Source organism: Ursus americanus, chromosome 15, assembly GCF_024610735.1.
Source record: "Ursus americanus isolate L20-20 chromosome 15, mUrsAme1.1.p, whole genome shotgun sequence".
NCBI lineage: Eukaryota > Metazoa > Chordata > Mammalia > Carnivora > Ursidae > Ursus > Ursus americanus.
Window position 1 is genome coordinate 653,096 of NC_142141.1, and position 18,859 is coordinate 671,954.

An 18,859-nucleotide genomic window follows, 5' to 3' on the forward strand; every position below is an offset into this window, starting at 1 on the left:
CTGCCGGTCACTCAGGGAGGAGAATGGGCATGGCCCGCCGAGTCCCCGGAAACATTAAAAGGCCCCCGGAGCCAAAATGCTTGGGCCCAAGCTCCCTCTCGACAGAGACCTCACCTCGACCCACCACTCCATTCGCCGCACAGCTGGCGGATTGAGCCTGCTGGCGTCCTGGGGGCTGACCCTAACCTAGGTCAGCCCCCGAGGGGCCCCTCCCAAGGGGCCTGGCGCCGCAACACAGTGGATTGGGGACCCCTGAGACCCAGCGCTGGACTCACCTGCTGCCGCGCCACCACCCAGGCCGCTAGGGGAGCCACGGGTCATTCAGTGTGGGAGAAGTGGCAGGGTGCTCCGTTTCCCCTGCGACCTTCAAAGCACCCTTGCGCAAAAAGGTGGCTCCCACGCTCCTGCTCACCAGCGCCCTCCCCTTGGCCCGCCCCTCTGGTTGCTGCAGAGCTGGTGGATAAGGCCTGCCGGGCTCCTGGGGGCTAACCAAAACCCTAGGTCGGCCCCATGGGGGACATCCCAAGGGGCCTGGTTCTGTAACGCTGGGGTTTGGTGACTCAGAGCCCCAGATCCAGACTCACCCTGCCGCACTGTCGCCACCCGGGCCGCTAGGGACGCCGCAGGTCATTCAGGGCGAGAGAAGGGGCAGGGCCTTCCGAGCCCCCGGTGACTTTCAAGGGCTCCCTGGTCCAAAACGCTGGTGCCCACGCTCCCACTCCCCACGCCCTCACCTTGGCTTGCCCCTCAGCTCTCAGCCCAGTGGGCGGATTGGGCCTGCCGGCCTCCTGGGTCTTAACCCTAATCCTAGGTCGGCCCCTCAGGGGCCCCTCCCAAGGGTCCTGCTGCTGCTACACTGGGGATCGGGAACCCCAAGCCCCAGAGCCAGAATCACCCTGCCTCAATGCCGCCACCCGGGCCGCTAGGGGTGCCGCCGGTCATTCAGGGTGGGAGAACGACAGGGCCCTGGAGAAACCAGCGACATTTGAAGCCTCCCACGCCAAAATGCAGGGGCCCACGCTCCCGCTTGGCAGCGCCTTTACCTCTGCCCGCCCACCTCTCCCCGCCCAGCCAGAGGATTGGGCCTGCCAGCCTCCTGGGGGCTAACTCTAACCCTAGGTCAGCCCACGAGGAGCTCCTCCCAAGGGGCCTGCCCCCGCAACGCCGGGGATTGGGGATCCCCAAGCCACAGTGCAGGACTCACCCTGCTGCCCCACCGCCAACGGAGCCACTAGGGGCGCCGCTGGTTATTCAGGGCAGGAGAAAGGGCAGGGCCCTCCGAGCCATGGCAACATTGCAAGGCCCAGGGCGCCAAAACCCTGGGGCCCATGCTCCCGCTCGCCATCGCCCTCAACTCGGCCCACACCTCTGCCCTTCGCACAGCTGGCAGATCTGGCCTGCCGGCCTACTGGGCGCTAACCCTACACCCTAGGACGGCCCCTGAGGGTCCCTTCCTAAACATGCCGCTAGGGGCACCACCATTCATTCAGTGTTGGAGAACTGGCAGGGCCCTCCGAACTCCCTCCAACCTTCGAAGGTGCCCGGAACCAAAACGCTTCGGCCCAGGCTCATGTTCACCAGCACCCTCACCTCGGCCCACCACTCCAATCACCGCACATGTGGTGTATCGGGCCTGCCGGCCTCCTGGGGACTAACCCTAAGTGTAGGTCAGCCCCCGAGAGGCACTTCCCGAGTGGCGTGGCTCCGCAACGCCGAGGATGGGGACCACAAGCCCATGTGCCGGACTCACCCTGTTGCCCTTCAGCCACCCGGGCCGCTAGGGGCCCCGCTAGTCATTCAGAGCGGGAGAACGGGCAAGGCACTCCGAGGCCCCGGCGACTTTCGAAGGCCCTCCTGCACCAAAATGGTTGGGCCCATGCTGCCGCTCACCAGCGCCTTCACATTGGCCCACTCCTCCGATCGCCGCACAGCCGTTGCATCGGTCCTGCTGGCCTACTGGGGTCTAACCCTAAACCCTAACCCCTAACCTTAAACCCTAAACCTTAACCCCTAACCCTCACCCTAACCCTAACACTAACCCCTAACCCTTACCCTAACCCTGACCCTAACCTAAACCTAACCCTAAACCCTAATCCTTAAACCCTAAACCCTACATTAACACTAAACCCTAAATCCTAACCCCTAACCCTAAACCCGAAACCCTAAACACTAAACCCTTACCTTAACCACTAAGCCAAACCCCAAACCCTAACCCTAAACCCTAACCATACCCCGACCCCTATCATAACCCTAACCCTACCCCTAACCCTACCCCTTCAGCTAACCCTACCCCTAACCAGTAACCTAACCCTAACCCTTACCCTAACCCATACTCTAACCCTAACTTTAACCCATACCCTAACCCGAACCCTAACCTGTACCCTAACCCTAACACGTACTCTAACGCGTACCCAAACCTGTACCCTAACCCTAACCCTAAACTGTACCCTAACCCATAACTTAAACTGTACCCTAAACTTAACCTTAACCCTAACAAGTACCCTAACCCATACCCTAACCTTAACCCTGAACTCTGACCATAACCCATACCCTAACTCGTACCATACCCGTACCCTAACCGTACCCGTACCCTAAACCTAACCCATACCCTAACCGTAAACCTAAACCCTAAACCGTAACCCGTACCCTAACCCTAACCAGTACCCTTACCTTAACCTTAACCCATACCCTAACCTGTACCCTATCCCTAACCAGGACCCTAACCCATACCCTAACCCATACCTAACCCTAACCTGTACCCTAACCCGTACCCACACCCATACCCTAACCCTAAACCGTACCCTATCCCTATCCCTAACCCATTCCCTAACCCGTACCCTAACCCTAACCCTAAACCGTAACCTGGCCTGTACCATAACCCTAAACTGTACCCTAACCCTAACCCGTACCCTAACCCGTACCCTAAACCGTACCATAATCCGAATGCCAACACTAACCATAACCGTACCCTAATGCGTACCCTAACCAGTACCCTAACCCTAATCCGTACCCTAAACCTAACCCCTACTCCAACCCTAACCCTAACCCTAAACCCAAACCCTAAACCCTAACCCGTACCCTGAACCCTAATCTGTACCCTAACCCATAACGTCTAACTTGTAACCCCTAAACCCAAACCTAACCCATACCCTCTCCTTACCCTAACCCTAAACCCTACCCTCTCCCATACCCTAACCATAATCCATACTCTAACCTTAACCCGTACCCTAATCCGTACCCTAACCCCGGGGATTGGGTACCCCTGGAACACACCACGGGACTCAGCCTGCCACCCCTCAGGAAACCATGCCCCTTGGGGCGCCACAGAGCATCCCGTTCAGGAGAACTGGTAGGGCCCCTCTGAGACCCCAGCGATCCTCGGCGGCCCCCTACACCCCAACCCTGAGGCCCACGCTCATCCCGCCCCACGCCTTCCCTTCAGCTTGCCACCAAGCGCGTCGCAGAGCCGGCAGATCAGGCCTGCCGGGTTCCTGGGGCCTAGACCTGACCCTAGTTTGGCTGGGTAGGGCCCCTCCCCTGGGTCCCGGTGCCACAGCCGCAGGTACTGGGGACACCTGAGCCCCACTGCAGGATAAAGCCTGCCAGCCCACAGGAAACCGTGCTCCTTGGGAGGCTGTAGAGCATTCAGGGCGGGAGAACCAGGAGGGCCCCCAGAGTCCCCTGCGAACTTCAGCGATCCCTAAACCCAAGCTTGAAGCCCATGCTCACCCCACCCCACACCCTCACCTCAGCCCGCGGCAGTGCTCGCCACATAGCGGGCAGATCTGGCCTGCGGGGTTCCTGGGCCCCAACCCTAACCCTAGTTCATCTGTGGAGGGGCCCCTCCCCAGGAGCCTGGAGCCAGAGCCACGGGGATTTGGGACACCTGAGCCCCACAGCAGGACTCAGTCTGCCACCCCGCAGGAAACCGTGCGCCTTGGGAGGCCATAGAGCATTCAGGGTGGGAGAACCAGGAGGGCCCTCCTGAGCCACCAGCGAACGTAGGTGGCCTCCCGCAACCCAACCCTGAAGCCCACGCTCACCCTCCCTGCACCCTCACCTCAGCCCATGTAGCTCGCCATACAGCCAGCAGATCGGGCCTGCGGGGCTCCTGGGGCCTAACCCTAGCCCTAGGTCGGCCGCGGGTGTGGGGGACTCCCAGGAGCCTTACACCACAGCCCCAGGGAATTGGGGTACCTGTACCACACCGCAGGACTCAGCTTGCCACCGGAAAGGAAACTGTGCCCCTTGGGGCTCTACGGAGCCTACAGGGCATGAGAACATGGGGAGGCCCCCAGGGCCTGTCCCCACTTTTGGCAGCCCCCCGTGCCCCAACCCTGAGGCCTATGTTCACCATCCCCCATGGCCTCCTCTCAGCCCTCCACAGAGCTCGCTGCACAGCCTGCAGATTGTCCTTGCCGGGCTCCTGGACCCTAAACCTTACACTAGGTTAGCCACAGAGGGGCCCCTCCCCAGGGTCCTGGCACCCTACTCCGGGGGATTGGGGACACACAAGCCCCACTGTAGGACTCAGCCTGCAGCCCACAGGAAACTGTACCGTTTTGGGGCACAACAGAGCATTCAGTGCAAGAGAATTGGGGCACCCCCTGAGAGCCCCTTCAGGTGAACCCCGACATTTGTGGGCCATTCCGGATGAAACCCCAAGGCTCACACTCACCCACGCTTGTGCCCTCATCTCAGTCGGCCTGGGAGTTCTCTGAGCACTGGGCAGTTTGGACCTGCTGTCCCTTGAGGCCTAACCTAACCCTGGGTCTTCTGCTGAGGGTCCCTCCCCGTTTGCCTGCCTCCAAGGCACCAGGCATTGGGCTCACCTCTGCACGACTAGAGGACTCAGCCTGCCCCACAGCAGGAAACTGTCATTTGGGGCTGCAGCAAGGATTCATAGGAAAATCGGAGGGCCCTCCTCAGCCCATCGCAGGCAACCCCCACTTTCAGAGATCTCCCCGGATCCAATTAGTAGCTTCACACTGACCTTTAAACTTGCTCTCCAAGGAGATCTTTTGAAATTCTCCACACTTCCAACCGATGGCATCATCCAGCTTCAGTGCCTTACCCAGCTTTAGGTCTTGAGATGGATTAAAATGGGAAGTCACTTCACTGATGACGACGTACTGGTGACCAAAAGATACATGCATAAATGCTTCATATCACTTGGCTTCAGGGAAATGCAAATCTAAACCCCTATAGATGCCATATCACACGAGGCCGAATATCTAAAAATAAGAAGACATGAAACTATACATGTTGGAGAGGATGTGGAGAAATGGGAACACTCTTACACCCCTGTACAAATGCAGTCCAGTACAGCCACTCTTGAAAATGGTACAGAGTTTCTTCAAGAAGTTATAATAAAGCTACCCTATGTGCCAGCAATTGCACTACTGGGTATTTACCCCAAAGATACAGAGGTAGTGAAGATGGGACACATGCACCACAGTGTTCATAGCAGCAATATCCATAATAGACAAGCTGCAGAAGGAGTGCAGATGACCATGGATAGATGAATGGATAAAGAAGATGTGGATCATATCTATAGTGGAATATTACTCAGCCATCAGAAAGGATGAATACTTACCATCACACCTACCTGGGTGGAGCTGGAGGGTATTATGATGAGTGGAATAAGTCAATGAAAGAAAGACAATGATCATATGCTTTCACTCCTATGTGGAATATCAGAAACGAGGAAGGTGACCATAGGGGAAGGAAGGGAAAATAGAATGGGAAGTCATCAGAGAGGGAGAAAACCCATGATGGACTCTTAACTATCACAAGAAACTGATGATTGCTGGCGGAGAAGTTTGGGGGGGTAACTGGGTGAGTAGCATTAAGGAGGTCACACGATACAATGAGCACTGGGTGTTACACACAACTGAAAATTGATTGAAGACTACATCTGAAACTAATGATGTACTGTAAGTTGGCAAATTGAATTTAAATTAAAGAACAAAAGACCTTGAATAAACATTCCTAAACATTTGTATGGAACCACTAAAGATTCCGAACAGCCAGTGCAATGTGGAAAAGAAAAACAAAGCTGGAGGACTCACAATTTCAGATTTCAGGTTATACTACAAAGCTGCAGTCATCCTAACAAGACAGTATGGCACAAAAATAGACACAGCGACCAAAGGAACAGGATACAAGTTCAAACAGAAACCCATAATTATGTGGTCCATGAATCTTCCACAAAGCAAGCAACGATATCAAAAGGGAAAAGGACAGTCTCTACAACAAATGGTGTTGGGAAAACTAGACAGCTACGCACAAAAGAATGAAATTAGACTGCTTTCTTACACAATACAGACAAACACAAAACAGTTTCAAGACCTCAATATAAGACCTGAATCCATTAAAATCCTACAGGAGGGAAGACAGTAACTTCTTGACATGGACCATATTAATGTTTTTCTAGACTGTGTCCTGAGGCAAAGGAAATGAAAGCAAAAATAAACTATTGGGAATACAGCAAAATAAAGTTTCCACATGGCAGAAGAACAATGAAAACGTAAAAATAGTAAGACAACTTACTCAAAGGGAGATGATATTTGCAAAGATCATATGCAATAAAGGGATAGTGTCCAAAACATATACAACTGATACTACTCGACCCCCAAAAAACAAATAATCCAGTTAAAAAATAGGCAGAAGACATGGACAGACATTTCTCCAAAGAAGAAATACAAATGGCCAACAGTCCCGTGAAAAGATGTTCACCATCACCCATCATCAGGAAAATGTGAATCCAAAGGACAATGAGGTAATACCTCAAACATGTCAGAATGGCTAACATCAAAAGCACAACAAAGAACAGGTGTTGAGAGGATGTGGATAAAGGGGAATCCTCGTGAACTGTGGGTGGGAATGCAAATTGTGGTGGCCACCGTGGAAAACAGTATGAAGGTTATTGAAAAAATTAAATATAAAACTACCCTACGATCCAACAATCACACTACTCGTACTTACCCAAAGAATAGGAAAACAGTAACGTAAAAGGATTCGTGCACCCCTATGTTCCTTGCACCATTATTTAGAATATCACAATATGGAAGCAACCCAAGTGTCTGTAGAAAAATTGACAAATGAGATGATAGATCTGTATTCACACACACGCACGTGCACACACACACACACACACACATACACACACACAATGGAGTATTACTCGGCTTGAAAAAGAATGAAACCTTCCATTTGCAGCCACATGAATGGAGCTAGAGAGTATTATCCTAACTAAAATCAGGCATTCAGAGAAAGACAAATCCCATAAGATGTCACTCTAATAGGGAATTTAAGCAACAAACAAAAATAAATAACTAAAAGAGAAAAAGGAGACACACCAAAATACAAACTCTTAACAATAGAGAACAAACGGATGGTTACAAGAGGAGGTGGATAGAGGGTTGAGTGGAATAGGTGAAGGGGATTAAGAGGACACTTTTCTTGATGACCACTGAGTAATTTATAGAATTACTGAATCACTCTATTGTACACCTGAAACAAATGTAACACTGTATGTTAGCTCTACTGGAATTAAAATAAATTTCTAAAAAAGATTTTTTCTTTCAGGAACCTCTTTGAAAAAGCTTTTCCTGTGCACTGTGCATAAGCCCTACTTGGGAGGATTCGCTCTACAATAATTATTCACTCCATGAATCAAATTCAGATTTCACTGAGTTCTTACCGTGGATCCCAGCCCATGGGAGCCATGGTCCTTTTCAGTCCAGGCTCAGCACCAATGCATTCAAGATTGGAAGTAGAGACACATGTCAATTCACAGTCCAGAAAGCTATTATTGTTTTTGTTTCAGTGTGAGAGACTCACAGACTTTGGGACAGGTTTCAGAGCAGGTTTATTATGGATCCTGGATCTCTACTTCAGTGTTCATTGCCTGGATCCATTTGGCTAATAGGTTCCCTGTGGATGGGCTTGCTTCCAAGCACATACATGGAAGATGCAAAGGTGGGTGGGCTTGGTGCTGGACAGGAAGAAGACCAAAAGCAGACAAGGGTCCGACCCCTCCCCTGATCCAGGAATTGCTACGGGAGAGGGTACGTGTGGTAGAATCCATGCGAAACTCCAAGGTCACCAGCTGAACACAGGAGGCACAGGTCAAGGGATCTGGAGATGCAGAGGTTGAAGGCTGCTCTGAGCTACCTCTGGGAGGAAGGGAGGGAAGGAATGAGAAGGAGACACTGCCTGCCTCTGGCCCATGCCAGCTACCCACCACTCTGACACGCATCAGTCTATGAGCTGACACAGCCTGGGCTCAGGAAGGGCTGGCTCGTGTCCCTCAATCCTCAGTGGGACAGCTGGCCCCAGGGCTCAGAGACATGCTGAGGGAGATGAGAGGGAAAGCTGCCCCACCCAGGTCATCCCCTCCTTGAGCAGACAGCCCTTCAGAACTTCTAAAAAAAACCCACTGACGGGGTTGAAAGACATGCCATGGATGAACTAAGGCATAGAGATATGTAAAATGACATTCATTTTTAAGTTCAGGGCTGTCATCTCAGGAAGTGGGGAGAGCTTCCCTAAGAAGACTGAGGGGCGGGCAGGCCATGCTGAAAAGGGAGACATGGCTCTCCTGATTGGGGACCTGTAGCCCCCTTCCAGTGCAGGGCATCACCCTCACATTACACGAGATCCATGGAAGTGTTCCATCAGGGCCAGATATTTGTCTCAAGATGGGTACCCTGGCATTGGACTGCACAGGGCACCAGGGACGAGGGCCAGATGGAGGACGGACAATACCCCGGAGGCCATGGGGCAAGAGCAGAGGCACATGACCTTGAAGATGATGATGAAATGCAGGAGGTGGCAGCATGGAGCCGGCCTGAAAGTGCCATGGGAGCAGTGCCCACAGCTACACTGACTGGGTGCCTTCTGTGCCCAGTGTGGCTGACTTCAGTGGGCTCCAGACTAGTCCTGACCACAACTCTAGGAAGTGTGCACCACCCCCGGCCTCCTCTCCCCTTGCAGCTGCTAGGAATCACGGTCACAGACCCTGGTCAGCTTTCGTGGAAACCAAGCAGTGGCTCCCACGCACGCTGCACCTCTGGTGGTGGTCCAGTGTGACCCTCGTGCCTGGCCAGACACTGATGTCTACCTGTCTCCACACAAATCCACAGACAGGAGGGTGTCCCTGAATTCCACAGCACCTGATGAGACAGATCCACAGAACCCAACACCCAGTGGGTCACTAGGGACCTCACCTATGGTCATGGAGCTCACCATACCCTATTTCTGTCACTTCCCACAGAAAGCCTGGTTCTGATCCCCCACAATACCAAACATCCTGGTTGCTGACCTGGGGTCATGCCATGAACCCACATGGCACCTTTCTTTAAGTGAAGACTATGCCTACACCTCCTAGAAAATATTTCTAATGAAGTACCAGTCCATCAGGACTACGGTGTGAACGGTAGCACACAGCCTGCATGGTAGTAGTCAGTAATTCTAACGAGGGTTAACCCCACCCCCCGTCTCACAAAACCTTCCTCCATCCCCACTGAACTCATGGTCTGCCCTCAGAAAACCCTCCAGGAAACAAACCTTTCATCTGAATGCTCTTTTCACCTTCTGCTTCAAATCTTGTCCAACCACAATGATATGAAACTAGAAATCAGTCTCAAGAAAAAAATGGGACAGTCAAAAATAGGTGGAGATTGGGGGGCCTGGGTGGCTCAGTTGTTAAGGATCTGCTTTCAGCTCAGGTCGTGATTCCAGGATCCTGGGATCTAGCCCCGAATCAGGCTCCTTACTCAGTGGGAAGCCCACTTCTCCCTCTCCCACCACCCTGCTTGCATTCCCTCTCTCGCTGTCTCACTCTCTGTCAGATACTTAAGTAATCTTAAATAAATGTGTGGAGATTTAACAACATGCTACTGAACAACCAACAGTCAAAGAAGAAATCAAAAAAATTTTAGAAGTACCTTGACACTGATGAAAAAGACAACTTACAAAAACTTATGGGATGCAGCAAAAGTAGCTTTATGGGGGACATTCATAGAAATTCAAGTCTTCATCAATCCATGAGAATGCTCTCCAATAAACAACCTGATTTATGTGGTAAAGAATTAGAAAAAAAAAAGAACAAACAAAGCCACAAATTAGTAGAAATAAGGAAATAACAAAAAGGAATGCATTAATAAATCCAATGGAGACTAAAAGGACAAAAAAAATGAAAATGAGAGCTGCCTTTTTTGGAAAGATAAACAAAACTGACAAACTTAGCTAGACTCACCAGGAAAGACAGAGGACTCCAATAAAATTAAGAAAGAAAGATAATGGATTCCTGTCTCATATCAAAATCAAAAGAACTCTTCAACCTTGGACACAACAACTTCTTGCAAGCCATGTCTCTAAAGGCAAAGGAAATAAAAGCAAAAATGAACTATTGGCACTTCATCAGGATAAAAAGCTTCTGCTCGGCAAAGCAAATGATCAAAAAAACAAAAAGGCATCCTATGGAATCGAAGAAGATATCTGCAAATAATATTACAGATAAAGGGCTGGTATCCAAGATCTATAAAGAACGCCTCAAACTCGACACCCAAAAAATGGGCAGAAGACACAAAGAGATACTTCTCCAGAGAAGACATACAAATGGCCAACAGACACATGAAAAAATGCTCCACATCACTTGCCATCAGGCAAATACAAATCAAAACGACAATGAGATACCACCATACACCAGTTAGAATGGTTAAAATTAACAAGGCAGGCGGCACCTGGGTGGCACAGTGGTTAAGCGTCTGTCTTCGGCTAAGGGCGTGATCCTGGCATTATGCGATCGAGCCCCACATCAGGCTCCTCCGTTATGAGCCTGCTTCTTCCTCTCCCACTCCCCCTGCTTGTGTTCCCTCTCTCGCTGTCTATCTCTATCTCTGTGGAATAAATCAATAAAATCTTGAAAAAAATTAACAAGACAGGAAATAAAAAAAAGTCAGAGAGGATGTGGAGAAAGCGTAACCATCTTACACTACTCGTGAGGATTCAAGCTGGTATAGCCACTTTTGAAAACAATATGGAGGTTCCTCACGACGTTAAACACAGAGCTATCCTATGACCCACCAACTGCACTACTGGGTATCTACCGCATAGACACAGAGTAATGAAAAGAAGGGGCACCTGTATCCCAATGTTCATAGCAGCAATGTACATAATAGCCAAACTGATGAAGGAGCCAAGGTGTCCTTCAGCAGATGAATGGACAAAGAAGATGTGGTTCATCTACACAATGGAATATTACTCAGTCATCAGAAAGGATGAATACCCCCCATTTGCACCAACGTGGATGGACCAGGAGGGGATTATGCTAAGTGAAATTAAGTCAAGCAGAGAAAGACAATTATCATATGGTTTCACTCCTATGTGGAACGGAAGGAATAGCATGGAGGACATTAGAAGATGGAAGGGAAAAGTGAAGGGGGGAATGAGAGGCGGAGATGAATCATGAGAGACTACTGAAACTGGGAAACAAACTGAAGGCTGCAGAAAGGGAGGGGAAGGGGAATGGGTTATCCTGGTGATGGGTATTAAGGAGGGTACATATTGGGGCACCTGGGTGGCACAGCGGTAAAGCGTCTGCCTTCGGCTCAGGGTTATGGGATCGAGCCACACATCAGGCTCCTCCGCTGTGAGCCTGCTTCTTCCTCTCCCACTCCCCCTGCTTGTGTTCCGTCTCTCGCTGGCTGTCTCTATCTCTGTCGAATAAATAAATAAATTCTTTTTTTAAAAAAAAAGGAGGGCACGTGTCATAATGAGCACTAGGTGTTATATGCAAACAATGAATCATGGAACACTACATCAAAAACAAATGAAGTACTCTAGGGTGACTAACATCATTTTAAAAATGAGAAAGATATGAAATCCATACAGGAAAACTGTCACTATTTGCAAATGACATGAAATCCCAAAAGATTCCACACAAAAAAACTGTTAGAATAAACAAATTCAAGAAAGCTGCAGGATATAAAGTCGATATACAGAGACCTGTTGTCTTTATTTTTTTCAGATTTTATTTATTTATTTATTTATTTATTTATTTATTTGACAGGAAGAGAAAAAGCAGGAGCAGGGGGAGTGTCAGAAAGAGGGAGAAGCAGACCCTCGCTAAGCAGGGAGCCCAACATGGGGCTCGATCCCAGAACTCTGGGATCATGACCTGAGCTAAAGGCAGACGCTTCACCTATGGAGCCACACAGATGACCCAACTTGTTGCATTTCTGTATACTGATGACATACTTTCGCAAAGAGAAATAAAAAAGCAATGCCATTTACAATTGCATGAAAAAAAAATCTAGGAATAAAAGTAACCAAGAATGAGAAAGACATAGTACACTCAACACATGGCAGAAAAGAAATGAAAAACACGTGTGTCGAGGGGGGCAGAATGTATGGGTCAAAGATTTGGAAGGCAACACAAACAAATGGAAGCTTACGCCATGCTCCTTAACTGGAAAAGTTAATTATGTGAACATGTCCATCGTACCCAAAGCAATCGACAGATGTGATGAAATCCTTATCTGAATTCCAGTGGCATTATTCGAGGAAATAGAAAACAGTCCTCAAACTTGTATGGAATCACAAAAGACCCCAAATACCCAATGCAACCTGGAGAAAGAAAGGTGCAGTCAACACACACCTGTATTTCAAGCTAGATTACAAAGCTGTTGTCATCAAAACAGGATGGTACTGGCATAAACACAGACACCAGGTCAGTGGAACAGAATAGAAAGCTCAGAAACTTACCCACACGTAAATGATCTTAACTTACGACACAGCAGCAGAAGATATGCCATGAGGGAAGGACTGTGTCTTCAGTGAGCGGTAACAGGCAAACTGGACACTAAATGCAGAAGAATATAACTGGGTCACTTTCTTACACCACACACAAAATTTTTAATGGATGAATGATTTGAACATAAGACCTGAATCCATAAACCTCCAAGAAGACACAGGTACTAAGTCTCTCGACATTGGTTTTGGCAAAGAGTCTTCAGATCGGACACCAAATGCAAAGGCAACAAAAGCAAAAATAAACAAGTGGAACAACATCAAACTGAAATCTTCCACACGGCAAAAGAAACCATCAAAAACTTAAAAGGCCACTGACCCAATAAGAAAAAAATATCTGTGAATCATATGTGTGAGAAGAGGCTAATATCCAAAATACACACAACACTCATACAAATCAAAACAAAAAAAAAGTATAAAAAATGTGGGGAATATGTGAATAGATACCTTCCAAAGATGGCACACAGGTGCCAACAGACAGAAGGAGTTGTTCGACATCACTAATCATCGTCAGGGAAACATCAGTCAAACCCACAATCGGCTATCCGCTCACAACTGTTGGAACAGCAATTCTCCCAGAGACAGACACCAAGTGGGGTCAAGGGTGTGCAGACGAGGAGACACTGTGCATTGTTGGTGGGAATGGAAATTGGTGCAGCCACTGTGACAAACGGTATGGAGGTTCCTGAAAAAATAAATACAACTACGACATGACCCAGTAATGGCTCTACTGAGTATTGATTCGGAGAACACAAAAATACTGCCTCAAAAAGACAGATGCACTCCCACATTCACTAAAGCATTATTCACAAGAACCAGACATGGAAACACAGACCTTGGGGGCCTTATGCCAAGTAACTCAGACACAGAAAGACCAATACCAGATGCTCTCATGTACATTCCACGTGGAATAAACAAATACTGAACACATAGATACTGAGAGCAGATTGGTAGGTGCCAGATTCGGGGATGGGGTGGTAGAAACGGGTGAAGGCGGTCAAAGTCTCAATGTTTGAGTGAGAAAATCCGACAGTCATGAAATGTTCTGTCCAGCATGGAGACTAAAACTAACCCCACAGCATGGGGTATAGGTTTCCCTGCTCTTTGAAAGTACAGAGCTTCTGAGAAACCTTGCACAGCAGAAATGGTGTCAAGAAGGAATGGCCATTAATTTACATGGAACAATTAGACAGTGTGCTCAGACTCCAAAATTCCTTCTCTTTGGCTTTTCTTAGGCCTCAGCACACAAGTTTCCAATGGAGGCCCAGCATAAATGAAGATAAAGCACAGCAGAGGCTCACAAACACAATTCAAAGTGCTGGTGGCTGAATGCGGAGAGCAGTTCCCAGTGGAAGGAGCTGGTTGGGGAGCACACTGCCTTTGTCGTGCTTCTCCCCAAAACAGATGCTGAATGCGATTCTCACTGTTCACCTTTTTTCATAAGAGGGAAATCCTCTTCAGGTCTCTTCCTCTTACTGAAGCTGGGTAATAACATAGTTTTTCAAGAAATCCCAGTGTCTTACTGTGAACGTTTAAAAACGGGTGATACTTGTACTTGAGCATTGCTGAGGGACGAGATGTGAAAGGTTCTCCCAGACACAAACCTCAGCAGACCCACCGGGAAAGGCACCTTCCTCAGCATGCGGAACACGGACTACCTCCTACCTCCCGAGAAACCCTCTCCTTCCCCTCGATCACGACAACCCACAAAAGCTGGGAGTTACCCTAATTCCTCCGTTCCCCTGCTCCTAATAGCTAACCCATCAGCAAATCCTGTGAGCTGTATCTTCAAAATGGACCCAGAATAGGTCTAACCACTCCATCCAAGGCCACCTGTCTGGTCCACAGTGCCTGAGTTCCTGGAAAAGCTTCGTCATTGACCTGCCTTGCCATCTTCAACCCTCTGTCATCTGTTCTCAACATTGTAGCCAGGATGGCCCAGTGAAACAGGGTCTCATGGGGATATAGCCCTGGAATGGCTTTCTGTAACCCTCTGTCACCTCTCTGAGCTCATGTCCTAAGCTGTCTCCTGTGGCCACAGGGCCTTCTTGCTGCTCCTGGACATACCTGGAATTCTCCTGCCCCAGAGCCATTGCACATGCTTTCCCTTCTGTTTCGAATGCTCTTGATGTGTTCTCACTCACCTTCGGAGAAGTCTGAATTGGAGCGTCAGGGACAGAAGATGAGACTGTGTGTGTTGGGTGAGGCTGGTGGCCCAGAAGAAGGTTCTCTGCCAGCTCTCCGCCTGTGCCTCCCTTGTCCTCAGCCAGGAACTTGCACACAGCCCTCACCTGTCACAACTCTCACCCAGGAGACCCATAGCCACACCTGGAGCCCACCCTGCCCACATCCTGCTGCAGAATGCATTCAGCTCTCCTCTGGGCCCCCTGTCAGCTTTACCCAGACCTGGAACTCCCCCATCTCCTGCAAAGCTCCCGGATTCCCACTCTGCTTCCAAAATCACACTGGCGCAAGACTTTCATGAGAAAGCTATAACGCTAACTAATGAAAGGTTCACACCTACTTTCCCCTTCTGTTGCCTTTCTCTCCACCTTCTTTCCTACCTGTGGAAACTGTAACATATCAGTGGAACATGAACATGCTCTGAGACCTGAATCTTTCATTGCAGCTTTTTGAGGAATCCTTATGTGATAAGAAACTAGTGTATCCTACAACAGGGTGTTCTACAACTCTCATCTATAGAAGAGTACAGCCCAAATCACTACAACTTTACCTCACTCTTCATGAAGCAGAACACTTTTTCCTTTCTTCTTTTACTTAAATTCCAGTTAGTTCACATGCCATGGAATATTCGCTTCAGGGGTAAGATTTAGTGATTCCTCACCTGCATACAGTACCCGGTGCTCATCACAAGATTCCTCCTTAATACCCCTCACCCATTTAACTCTTACCCCCACGCCCATGTCCTGCAGCAACACTCAGTTTGTTCTCCAAGGTTGAGTCTATTTCCTTGTTTGCTTCTCTCATCACCCCTCAACTCTGTTCATCTGTTTTTTTTCTGAAATTCCACAAGCGTGAGAGCATAGGATATTTGTCTTTCCTCACTGATTTTGCTTAGCTTAATACACTCTAGATCCATCCACATCCTTGCAAATGGTAAGATTTCATTCTTTTTGAAGCTCGGTCATATTCCATTATATATATGTATCCCACATCTGCTTTATCCATTCATCAGTGCATGGACTTTGGGATTCTCTCCATAGTTTGGCTACTGTGGACATTGCTGCTATAAACATTATGGTGCATGGACTCCCTTCGAATCTGCATTTTTTTATCCTTTGGGTAAATACGTAGGACAGCAATTGCTGGATCATGTGGTTGTTCAATGTTTAACTTTTTGAGGAACCCCCACACTGGTTCCCAGACTGGCTGCACCACTTTGCATTCCCACCAACAGGATGGGAGGGTTCCCCTTTAAGCAGAACATTATCTGCCGGCAATTTCATAAGAGGCAACAAAACCTCTGGGAGATGCACCCAGGGTCAGACAAGCAGTTGCAGACTTCACCCCAAGGCTCCTGACGCCAAGCCCCTTGAAGCCACCAGCATGCCACTATCCAAAAGAACTCCCAGACTCTCCTTCTGACTCCACCACTAAAGAAACTACAGAGGGAATATGGCACCTCAAAATATCGAGATAATACATTTAGTAAAACTAGAAAGTCAAGCTCAACTTTTAAACAGGAACAGGCCGGTTTGGATAATTTTGAATTTTCCCTCAACCCTAATTTTAACTCTTCTGATGAATAAACTAATCAATGATGAAACATCACCTTTGTCAAATGACATCATCCAAGTCTGTATCAGATGAAAAAAGCCACCTAACTCTAGATACTGGCCACTAAACCATATCTTAGGCCCAATTGAATAAACACTGTTAGATGAAGGAACAAATTAGATGTTACAAACAGGCACAGAGTGAATCTCACCTTCCCTTTCTAATAAAAGAGGGTTCCTAGGAAACAGATGGTCAAAATACATTTGTCAGCAATAAATGGACAGATAAATTGTGATCCCCTGCAAAGTTCTACCTCCAGGGAAACTAAGTAATTCTTGCACCAAACCCAGAATGCTGACAGCTACTTCAATTTTACTTTGTGGCTCAACTAGAGAAAAGAGAAAACCCCAGGAGGTTTTGCGATAATGAGAGGTTTTACCTCCAGCCCTGACATAGATAGGACATTTTGCCAAACATACCTGTGCTTTCTCTGAACACTGGCGTCCTGTGACAAGCTGCCTCGCTGACTCCGATGCTGACGTTCAAAACCTCGGGTGTCTTGGAGCCAGAGCAGAGAAGTGCTGTCAGCTGGGGAGAAGAAGGCACCTCTGACCTATAGCCTGCACACCTGCTTCGGTTTCTGGGTGCAGGGGCAACACATACTTGTTGTATATCAGTAATTATCTTCATTCTCAATAGACCAATGACCTTGCCTTTTCTGGAAAGCAGACTTACTCTTCTAAAGAAACCCTCAATTCGTCTATTCCCAATGCAATTAGAGTGGGGTCTGGTTTACGCCCTCCTTCAGGCCCCCACCTGGAGGATTTTCCGGCATGATTCTAACAGCCAATTACCACTAACCTGGGGGCACACGGGGCATAATGCTGAAGTTGAGGGACGGCTCTGGGGCTTGCTACGGCCACACCTGTGCCTGGGGGACCAGGGCACACCCTGCTGAACTTGGGGTACTTCTCAAGATGCATCACCTGCACTGTGTCAGAGAACCGTGGGACACATCACTGAAGGTGGGGACTCTGTGAGGTCCTTACCCGCACTCTTCCCGGGGAACAGAGGAAACCCTGAAATTCTGCAACCAATCCCACAAAAGCTCAGGTGAGTGGGCGCCCTGGAGTTCACAGGTATGGGGAATAAGGCCAGTTGAGAACATGGGGCAGAAGAGACTTTAAAAGGAAAAAGAAAACTCACCTGAGTTCCCACAATGAACCCTCTCCAGGTGCCCTTCCAGAACCCTGCCTCCCACCTGGGGCGCACCCTACCCCCAGACCCCCCCACCCACGGTGCACGCTGCTCTCTAACCTGCCGGGACCTCCGCAGGGCAACTCTCTCTCTCCCAGTTCCCCTTCTTCTGTCCCAGGTTTGCACCCCACTGCAACTCTGGAACAGCCCACAGAGACGTAGCTCCACTCCCAAGAGGTGATTTGTCAGGGAGGGTGGTGACCCAGCCCCTGGGAAGCCAGGCAAGCCGCCCTCAAGCCCCTGGAACCCTGAAAGTGCAGGGGGTCCAAGAGGTGCCTCCTCTACCCAACACCCAGCATAGGCATAGGTGGGGTCCTGGGCTGGGCTCCCCACACACACCTGGCCCATTCCAGGGACCCCTCTAGCTGCAGACCACCCTCAGAGTCCTGCCCCTTCCCTTTCTGCACCAGACCTCCCTGCTGGGGTGTGCCTGGTTCTGGGCAAGATCAGTGGCTCTCAGACCCTCCAAGGCTTGGGCTTTAGGAAATGCAATGATTTCATGCATGTTCAGTATGTACATGTCAGTATGACTTTAATCTTATGGGAGCCAAAGAGGTTCTTTATTTTTTCTTATCTTCATGTTGGCATTTTTGGTTATTGTTTTCTTCTTGAAGCAGATGTACAACATGTGCTTGGGGCAGAAATAGGGCCCATGCTTTGAGGTTTTGCCGAATCATTTTGAACCGGGTAAAATGTTAAAGGATAGCTTCCCTGGGATCCCAGGATCAGGGCCCACAGATGATATAAGATAAAAATTACTTTCATCATTATAATTACTCCTAAATGGAGGAATTTGAGACAAAAGCACCTTCACAAGAGTACCAAGAAATCAAAATGATGCCCACAGAAAGCTACCTGCTCCATGGTCAGCACATGTAACAGAAGTGTTCACAGTCTCTGGACCCCTGCCCTTCTCCTGACCAAATCTCTGAAGCACACAGACCACTTAAAATCAGAATTGTAGAACTGCTAGAACTCCTTAGAGATGTCTGGCACCATTCCCTTGGACTGCAGAATAAAACACAGTAGCTCGTTGTCACAAACT